This window comes from Triticum dicoccoides, chromosome 2B, assembly GCF_002162155.2.
Source record: "Triticum dicoccoides isolate Atlit2015 ecotype Zavitan chromosome 2B, WEW_v2.0, whole genome shotgun sequence".
NCBI lineage: Eukaryota > Viridiplantae > Streptophyta > Magnoliopsida > Poales > Poaceae > Triticum > Triticum dicoccoides.
Window position 1 is genome coordinate 743,027,418 of NC_041383.1, and position 10,765 is coordinate 743,038,182.

The window sequence follows — 10,765 nt, forward strand, 5'->3', positions numbered from 1 at the left end:
CTATCTCGTGGGCTCCTCGAGGATCTTCTGACTTCATCTCCAAGCCTCCAGGATGATAATCTTCTAAAAAATCACGATGCCGAAGGTTTCATTCCGTTTGGACTCTGTTTGATATTCCTTTTCTTCGAAATACTGAAATAGGCAATAAAATAGCAATATGGGCTGGGCCTCCAGTTAATAGGTTACTCCCAAAAGTAATATAAAAGTGTATAATAAAGCCCATAATCATTCAAAACAGATAATAAAATAGCATGGAACAATAAAAAATTATAGATACGTTGGAGACGTATCAAGCATCCCCAAGCTTAATTCCTGCTCGTCCTCGAGTAGGTGAATGATAAAAACAGAATTTTTGATGTGGAATGCTACCTAGCATGATTCTTAATGTAATTTCTCTTTATTGTGGAATGAATGTTCAGATCCAAATGATTCAAGATAAAAGCTTATAAAACATAAAAATAATAATGCTTCAAAGCTTACTAACAAATAATCATGTCCTATCAAAATAGCATAGCCAAAGAAAGCTTATCCCTACAAAATCATATACTTAGGCCATTCTTCATTTTCATTACACAAAATACTCCTATCATCAAATAGAATCATTAAACAAGCAAACATATGCAAACAATGCAAACATAACAGCAATCTGCCAAAACAGTACAGTATGTAAAGAATGCAAGAGTAACAATATTTCCCTGACTCCAAATATTATGAACTAAACTTCCCATTGTAATAAATTTATCAGAGCTTAATATGCAAAAAGATTCAATATTATACCATTCTCTGACTTTTCTAGGGAATTTTTGTAACAGCAGTAAACTTTCTGTTTTCAAACAGCAACATGTATACTAGCAAAATAAGCATGGCAAAGGCTATCCTTGACTTTTTTATTGAAAAAAAAGATGCAAAAAATTATTCTAACTAACAGCAAGCAAAAACTAGCACAATAAAATGACGCTCCAAGCAAAACATATATCATGTGGCGAATAAAAATATAGCTCCAAGTAAAGTTACCGATGAACGAAGACGAAAGAGGGGATGCCTTCCGGAGCATCCCCAATGTCGGGGAAGCTGATCCACGAACACCTATGGGACCGGCGGACCGAGCCCCTTTCGGTTCGGCAGGGGGCGGAGTTCGCACGAAGAGCGGATCGAGGCGAAGCACACGAGCAGTTTTACCCAGCTTCGGAGCTCTCCGGAGAGATAATACTCCTACTGCTGCTTGTCTGATTGTATTGAGTTCTTGCTCGGGAGCGCTGAGTGCTACAGTACACTCTAGCTGCTAACGAGACCGAGCGTGAGCGGTTTTCCGGCCTCCCCCCCTCTACGTTGCGCATGGGCCTCCTTTTATATGCTGAAGGGGTCACCGACAGGTGGCAATGTAGACAAGGGTAAAAATGGAAAAGGTGTTGCGGTTGGTACAACCTTGTACAGTGTATCATACCTAACCCTGACGGCAGGGGACAAAGGCATTAAATGCCCGTCTGCGTCGCCCAAATAGTGAAAAAGGACCGTTAGGGGTGCCACTGTTCGCCACGATGGCGGTCTTGTCAGCGTCGCTTGCCACCGCGCACCGCTGGCTGCACAGCCTCTTGCCACGTGCGCCTGGAAAGGCCCCAGGGCGACACGTTGGTGGATGTGCCGGAGCGCGGGTACAGAGTGGTAGCCTGCCGCGGCAAGAGCCTTGCCGCGGGCGTTGTCTTGTCGCGTCCGGGAGCTTGTCGCTCGCCGGACCTTGCCGGGACGCGTGGTGTGTCGCGGCAAGTTCCTTGAGATGCCTTGGTTGGCCTTCCCGGCAAGCTCCTCTTGCCGGGGCCTAGTCTCCTTGGCTTGAATACTTTGTTCTTGAATGGTTCCAAAGGAACCACGGAGGACCTTGGCGGTCACCCGACAAGCCTTGCCGCGGGGTGCTGCAACTGCCCGTGCACAAGTTAGGGATACTAGGGTACCCCTACTCTAGTACACCGACAGGAGCCGCCGGGCCTGGGCCACACATGGCGCCGAGCGCTGTTGGGTCAGGCCCAAAACAGGGCACGGGCACGCGCGGCCTGGGTTACGCCGTATCTTACTCCGTATCCACCGCGCCCTCCCCGAACGACACGCGTTGAATGCGGCGTCGTGGGAGAGATCGTGGGTGGTTTCTTTATTCGGAATAACGAAACGCCCGCCCCCTCCCTCTTTATAAGCAGGGGAAACAGGGGCAGTTCGCCCATCTCGCCGGTTGCTACTCCAATCTCAGAAATCTCTGCCGCTCCCCCCCTTCTTCCCAAAGCTGAAAGAGAGCAGCGCTCCGCCCCCCATCGCCACCAGCATCACCAACGCCGCCGATCTCCCCCACCACCTTCGTCATGGCTCCGAAAGCCGACAAGGGGAAGGTCGTGAAGTCGGCCGAGGCGTAGCGGCTCACGGCGCTACGAAAGGAGCGGGCAATCTCCCCCCCCCCCAGCTCGACGCGAAGGAGCTGAGGGAGTACTACTACCTCTTCTGGTCGACGAAGACGCGAGCGCATCCGCGCACGAAGGTACTCCCAGCTGCCGCTTCGGAACTGGCTCCGAATGGATACCCTTTCTTCGCACTGTTCTTCTACTGCGGGCTCTGCCCGCCTTTCTCTGAATTTTTCTGTGATATCATGAACACCTACGGGTTCCGCCTCCTTGACTTCACCCCCAATGCCATTCTGACCATGGCAGTTTTCGCACATCTCTGCGAAAACTTTGTCGGAGTCCATCCAAATGTCGCTCTTTTTCGCCACTTCTTTATGCCCCGAGTCGAGAGAGGAGAACCTTTATCCGGCGGAATCGCCTGGATCTCAAGAGCTGGCAAGAAGGAAGCTTATCTGGAGGGAGAGCTCCGCAGCAAGTGGGAGGAATGGAGAGCAGAATGGTGCTGGATTGTCGAGGAGAACCCGCAGCCATTCACCGCCCAGCGCCAAGTCCCAATAGCGCGCGGCAACGATTGGAGCAACGTGGCCCTGGAAGACGATAGGCTGAAGATTGCCGTCATCCGGATCTTACGCCTCAGGCTTGCCGGGCTCACCGTAGGCGCCGTTGGCGCAGATTTCCTTCACCACCGCATCGCCCCCCTGCAGGAGAGGAGGAGACCCGCCTGGGAGTTCCAAAACTCGGCGGATATCATGAGGCTGCGCCCGGGCCTCAACTTCAACTTCACTGTCCTGGAACTGGACGCGATGATCCTGGAGCTGTTCAAGCGCGATCCTCAGCATCCCGAAGCATTCATGTTGCCCAGGGGTGTCGTTCCATTGTGCAATGACTCCTCGCTCGACCGCATCCGCGCAATGATGCCGCTGTGCGATTCGCATGGAATCGTCCCAACCTGGCAAGAGCCTGCGGACGATGTCATGCGGGATTTCTTTGACGGCTTGGTAGAAGTGCCGGTTCGCTCCGACGAACAGAAGAGCCTCACCCGCGACACCACCGATGCGGAGATGCAGCGCATCGCCACTAGGCTGGAAGAGGCGGCAGCAGCCGCTGCCGCGGGTGAGTTTGGATTCACCGTCGAGGAGGCAGAGGCAGTAGAGGCGGCAAGCCTTGTCGAACGAGAGGAGTTTGCCGGCGAGGAAGAGCTTGTCGGGCCTGAAGCTGAGTCGAGCGAGCCCGCCGAGGGCGCGAGCGACTCGTTGAAGATCGGCTCCTCCTCCTCCCCACCTTCAGCCAGCTCGCCGCAAGCGGAGCCCCCAGCTCCACCAAGAAGGCATCTCCGCAAGGCCGGGGACGTAGCGGGGCGGCAGATGAGTCAACAGCCGCCGTGCCGCGCGACACGCTCTACCGCGGCAAGCGCTGTTGCCGCGGGAGCGCCTCACGCCGCTGCGGCAACTGGAGCGAGGTCTTCCCGGTCCACCGCTACTGCCCCTGCCAAGCGGACAAGGGAACCTACTCCTCCGCCTTGTTGCACCGGAGGCGAGCCGGACTTCGATCTCTCCGCGCTCAGCTCCGACGATGAAGAAGAAGAGTAAGATTCTTTGCTGTACTTGTAGTTCTTCAATTCTTGCTGTTTTGTCTGGTATCTGATTTGCTTTACTCCGAATCCATTCCTTTTCAGGACTCTGGCCCAGAGAGCGGCGAAGAGAGCCAAGGTCCCGGTGATTGTCATCGAGGACGAACCCACCGCGATAGCAGGGGGTGTGCTCGAGACCACGTTGCGGGACCCGGCAACTATTCCCCAAAGCAGCCCCCAACACAGCCCCCCAGCGTAAGTATATGGTTTACTTCATGCTGCGAGGCGCGTATGGGAGCTCTTTCTTTGCTGGTATCTAACTGTTGGTTTGTGTAGGAGCAGAGCAGCCTCACCAGGAGTGCCCGGAAGCCGCTCCCGAAATGCCATCTGCTTCGACTACACCACCAAGGGAGGATTCCCCGGCAAGGGAGCGTTCTCCGGCAAGGGAGCGTTCTCCGGCAAGGGAGAATTCTCCGGCAAGGGACAGTTCTCCGGCAAGGGACAGCACTGGCGACCCTCCGGTGGTTGAGACCATGACTGCAGATCCTAGTACAGGTAATCTTCTTGCTTGAAAACTTCCCTTTGGTTCTTCTTCTTCTGATTTTCTTATTGAATATTTGCTTGACTTTTCTCCCTTTTTCCGTTCGTCAGATCCATCTGTCACGGAGCCGATGGAAACCGAGGTCGCCGGCGAGGATGGCGCGCACAGCAATACCGACGACGTCGTTGCCACCGAAGGAGAAGCCGGCGCTGATGATCCCGCCGGCGAAGAGGCCGCCAAAGGTGCCGCCGCAGAAGCTGGCGAGGGATCCGGCGATCGCACTGACGGCCCTGAGGCAGCAGGAGCGTCAGGCGCTACGCCGACCACCGATCCCTCCGCCGCTGCTACAGCGCCAGGCTCCGAAGAGCCCCAGTCCGACGCCTATTTGAAGGCCGCCGATGGCATCTTCATCAAGCTCCCCTGGGCGTCAAGCTCCAAGGCACCGGTCGAAGGAGAAACCTTGTATGGAGAGGTGCTCGCCTCTGCTGGGCTGACGCTGGTCGACGCGCCAAGAAGCAGCAGCGACGAGCCTGAGGAGGAGCGGCTGCTGCGGAAGCTGTTGTCGCTTTACCGCGCCCGACAGGCCAAGCTGGAATCCCGAGAAGCGCTTATCGCGAAGGCGAGAGTGGACATCGAGAAGCGCACGGAGGAGCTCCAGCGTCTCAGGCAGGAAGCTCTCTGATCCCTGGCAGAGGAGCGGGAGCAAGTCGCTGAGGAGCGGAAAGCCTTCCTCCTCGAGAAGGCTGAGGTTGAAGAGCAACAGTGGCTCGCTGCCGAGAAGCTATCTGCGCAGGAAGGCGAATTGGCGCAGCGCAAGGTCAACCTTGACAGCCACGAGGAGGAGCTTGCCGCATGCGAGCAAGCAGTTGGCAGGGCTCTCAAGGAAGTAAAGGATGCTGCCACAGCTTCCGAGGCCGCCAAGAAGGAGCTGAAGACGAAGATGGCGCAGCTGGAGGCCGATCTCAAGGCGGCGAGGAGCTTGCCGCGCTCAAGCGTGAGCGCGAGAAGGACGCCGCCGCTCATGGCGAGCTGCAGGGTCGTCTCACTGAGAGGAGCAAACAGCTTAGTGCCGCCAAGGACTCCAACGCAGATCTTGAGTTGAAGTTGGCCACTTTGACCAAGACGCTGGACGGCGCCAGGGAGCAGGAAGTGGCATTGAAGGAGAAGATCAAGGCCGATGAGGCGCTGCTGGCGAGTGCTGCTGCCGCCCAGAATGCTTTTAGGGAGACTGTGGAGCACTGGACCGAGGGTCTCATGAATGTTGCTGTCGCCATCGACGGGGAGCTGGCGCACCTCGGGTATTCTTCCGACGAGCACCTCCAACCCAGCGCCAAGCTCAGCTTGTTCTTCAAAGGCGTGACGACGGCCCTCCAGCGACTCCGGGAGAAGATCCCAAAGCAGCTGGCCGACGAGTCGCGCAAGATCTGCGCGGGAGTTCTTCAAAAGGTGCTGGTGAAGGTGGCCTTCCGCAACCCAGGCCTCAACCTCACCAACGTCCTCAGGTCCCTGCCGCCGGATGCTGATCTGGAAGCGCTCAAGGCCCTTGTCGCACCCATTGTGGACAAGGTGAGCGAGATCAAGAGGGTTGAGGGCGATCGCGTAGATTAGGCCGCCCGTTTTCTCTTTTTCTTTGTCGCTGTCGGTCATGTCATGAGAACAATCTGTTAGAGCTGCGATAAGCTATCTTGTAATATAACTCTATTTTGGGTAGAGATTGCTGTGTTATTTCCTTTACTTGATTCCTTCCTTTGTATGTTTTTGCCCTACGCTTTTAGGGAACTTGTCGGCGCAGGCACCTTAGCCGCGAGCGCTGAGTGCGGGACATCAGCAGCCTACTGGTGGTGCCGCTACCGACAAGAAACCTTGTTGCAACTAGTCGCAGCTCACTTAAGTTGTTGAGCGGACTCGAAACAAAGTAAGGGCGCAACTAGCTACGAGTTGGTTCCTCCGCGCACAGGTTTTCCATACAAAGTATGGTCGTTCGAGGAAGATAACTTAAAAATTTAAAACTGATTGCTCAAACTTTGGCAACTTAGCTTTTTTGTCGTTTGCTTTCCGGTAAGGCGAAACTTCCTTGAACGATGCCTAATCCACACCATTATCTTCTCCTTTCCCCCCGGCAAACTTGTGTGTGAGGGAACCTTCCTTTCCTTTTTGAGAAAAAGAAAGAAGAGAAAATAAAGATATGGAGCCTTACGGCTCGTTATTGCTTACCGGGGGTAGGCGCTGCAGAAAGTGTCAGATAACGCATGCAAAAGTAAAGTAGACAGCATGATATTGACAAGATGTGCGGAGCACATGAGCTTTACTTATGCACGGGGTCTGCGCCCGGCTTTGTACAAAGGATTACATGCAAGATCGGCAAGACTTGTACAAAAGGTGGTTGCCGGAAAAGATTCCGGCAACCGCGCCCTACGGGTAAAACTTACGAAGATGCTCAATGTTCCAGGAGTTGCTCACCAAAATGCCATCTTCGGTCTCAAGGCGGACAGCGCCAGGCCTAGTGACTCGTTTCACCCGGTAAGGGCCTTCCCACTTCGGCGTCCACTTGTTGGAATTCTTGGCGGACTAAACGCGCCGAAGAACAGGGTCGCCTTCCTCGAAACTTCTGGCATTAACTTTGCAGCTATGGTAGCGGCGCAAAGCTTGCTGGTATCGAGCAGCTCGTACAGCAGCCTGAAGACGGTCCTCCTCAAGGAGCAGCGCGTCATCTTGTCGCAGCTGCTCTTGCTCAAGCTCATCATAAGCGAGCACTCGAGGTGATCCGTATACGAGTTCCGTGGGGAGAACTGCCTCTGCTCCATAGACTAGAGCGAAAGGTGTCTGGCCGGTGGCTCGATTTGGCATCGTCCTGATCAACCAAAGAACCACCGGTAGCTCCTCAATCCAGTTCCTTCCGCACTTGCGCAGCCTGTCGAAAGTCCTGGTTTTGAGCCCGCGCAGCACTTCAGCATTTGCCCTCTCCGCTTGACCGTTGCTTCTCGGATGAGCAACAGAAGCGAAGCAGACCTTGGCGCCAAGGTCTTGGACGTACTTCATGAAGGTGCGGCTTGTGAATTGCGTGCCGTTGTCGGTGATGATCCTATTAGGGATCCAGAAACGGCAAACAATCGACCTGAAGAACTTGACTGCTGACTGTGCTGTCACCTTCCTCACTGGTTCCACTTCCGGCCACTTTGTGAACTTGTCGATTGCAACATACAAGTACTCAAAGCCCCCGACAGCTCAGGGAAAAGGGCCGAGGATATCGAGCCCCCAGACCGAAAATGGCCAGGATAAAGGGATCGTCTGGAGAGCTTGAGCTTGCTGGTGTATCTGCTTGGAATGGAACTGGCACGCTTCACACTTGGTTACTTGTGCAGTTGCATCCTGGAGGGCTGTCGGCGAAAAGAAACCTTGCCGGAACGCTTTGCCGGCAAGTTCTCTTGCGCCAATGTGGTGACCACATATGCCTCCTTGTATGTCTGCCAACAGCTTTTGTCCGTCCTCCCGGTGAATACACTTCAATTTCACGCCGTTGAGTCTTCTTCTGTACAGTGTGTCGTCGACAAACTGGTACATACTTGACTGCCGGTCTACTCTTTCCGCTTCTTCTTGCTCTTCGGGAAGTTCTCCTGTCTGAAGGAAACGGACAATCTGCTGTGCCCATGCTGGAGCTTGCGGCTCGACAACAAAGACTAAAGGCACATCTGCTGCTGCGGGAACATCCGCTTCTACGGCGAGAACATGCGGCTCAGCCGGAGCTTGACGTTCCCCGGCAAGCTTGCCGGAGCAAAACTTGACGGGAGCGTCTGCTTCAACGGAACAAACCCGAGGGCTTGTCGGAGCAGACTGCTCCTCAGCGCCCTTGGTGTTGATCTTGAGGACCTTCTTGGCGGTGGCTTCGGGGAGCTCTGCCGGAAAATAGTCACCAGAAATCAACTTCCTCATCTTGCTCTGTCCAGTTGATGGCGTTACAGACGGCTGAGTCAGCTTGAGCACAAAGATCCCTGGTTCCACAGGTAACTTCAGTGCGGCGCACTTTGGCAGGCCATCGGCAATGTCGTTCTGAGCTCTTGGAACATGTTCCATCTGTAGGCCGTCAAAGTGGTCTTCTAGCTTTCTCACTTCATCAACGTAGGCTTCCATCAATGGACTCTGATAATTCTTGTTCACTTGGCGGACGACAAGCTGTGAGTCACCCCTGACAATGAGCTTCTTGATTCCAAGGTCTGCTGCGATCCTGAGACCGGCAAGCAAACCTTCATACTCTGCAGTATTGTTCGTTGCTTGCTCCTTGGGAAAGTGCATCTGGACTACGTACTTGAGGTGCTCTCCGGTGGGTGCAACAAGTAGCACGCCCGCACCCGCGCCTTGCAGCGAAAAAGCACCATCAAAGTACATCAGCCACTCTTTGCTTGCTTCCTTGACGGGGATGCTCATTTCTGGAACTTCTTCATCTTGTGTTGGCGTCCACTCTGCTATGAACTCTGCCAATGCTCTGCTTTGGATAGTTGAAGTGCTCTCAAACTTGAGGCCAAAGCTTGACAGTTCTAGTGCCCACTCGACAATCCTACGTGTTGCTTCTGGATTTTGTAGTATCCTCTTCAGCGGAAAACGAGTGACGACTGTGATCTCATGTGCTTGGAAGTAATGGCACAGCTTTCTCGAGGCCATGAGAAGGCCGAAAAGCAATTTCTGCACACTAGAATACCTTGACCTAGCCCCCTGCAGAAGGGAACTGACAAAGTAAACTGGGCGCTGCACCATTCTTTTCTGCATCTTCTCATGCGCCTGCGCAGATCCATCTTTGTCGGGACCAGAGCTTGCCGGTGAAGTCTCCTACTTGTCGCTGGATGCATCTGCCGTGGTTGCTGGCTCATCATCCGCCTCCCTCTCCGCTACTAACGCAGCACTAACCACTTGATTGGTTACCGCTATATATAGCAGCAACTTCTCTTGTTGCTTAGGTGCGACAAGTGTTGGAGTGGAGGACAGGTATCTCTTTAAGTCCTGCAGTGCAGCCTCCGCTTCCGGAGTCCATTTCATTGGACCTGCCTTTTTCAATATTTTGAACAATGGCAGGGCGCGCTCAGCAGACCTAGAGATAAACCTGCTGAGAGCAGCTACGCAACCGGCAAGTCTTTGTACATCCTTGACGCGCTTTGGAGCTTCAATCTGCTCAATGGCCTTGATCTTGTCGGGATTGGCTTCAATTCCCCGCTGAGACACGAAGAACCCGAGAAGCTTGCCGGAGGGAACTCCAAACACACACTTCTCGGGGTTAAGCTTGAGGTTGATCTTGCGCAGATTTGCAAAGGTTTCGTCTAAATCTTGAATCAGAGTCGCCTTGTCCTTGCTCTTGACCACTATGTCATCCATGTAGGCTTCCACATTTCTGTGTATTTGCGGTTCAAAAGCGTCATGGACTACCCTTGCAAATGTTGAACCAGCATTCTTTAAACCGAAAGGCATCCGTACGAAACAGTATGTGCCACATGGGGTGATGAATGCAGTCTTCTCCTCATCCTATTCTGCCATGAAGATCTGATGGTATCCTGAGTATGCATCAAGAAATGAAAGCAAGTCACATCCGGCCGTGGAGTCAACAATCTGGTCGATGCGCGGCAAGGGAAATGGGTCTTTGGGACAAGCTTTATTGACATCGGTAAAGTCGATACAAAGCCTCCATTTCCCATTTGCCTTGCGCACGACTATAGGGTTGGCCAACCACGTAGGATGGAGCACTCCTCTGACGAGGCCTGCTGCTTCCCATTTCTTGATTTCTTCTGTGATGAATTCTTGGCGCTCCACTGCCTGTTTCTTGACTTTCTGCTTGACAGGCCGCGCATGAGGACAGACGGCAAGATGGTGTTCGATTACTTTCCTGGGAACACCGGGGATGTCATACGGTTGCCACGCAAATACGTCGACGTTCGCCCGTAGGAAAGCAACGAGCGCGCTTTCCTATTTAGGGTCGAGAGTGGCACTGATGGTGAAGGTACCACCAGTGCCATCCTCCTTGGCGGACACCTTCTTGGTCTCAGGTGGAGCTACCATTGTTTTCTTACACTTGCCGGTGGAGCTCGATGGTGCGTCCTCGACGGTAGCACAGCACTCCGAAGAGGTGCGCTTGCCGGAGTTGCTTTCCTACGGGCGATCAGAACTCTTGCCGGACTTGGTTTTCTTCGTCGCCCCGGGAGCTTCAATGGCAAGTGAATCGCGATCTGTTGCGGCTGCTGCTTCCCGGTAGATCTTGTCGGCGCAGATAAGAGCATCCTTCTTGTCGCC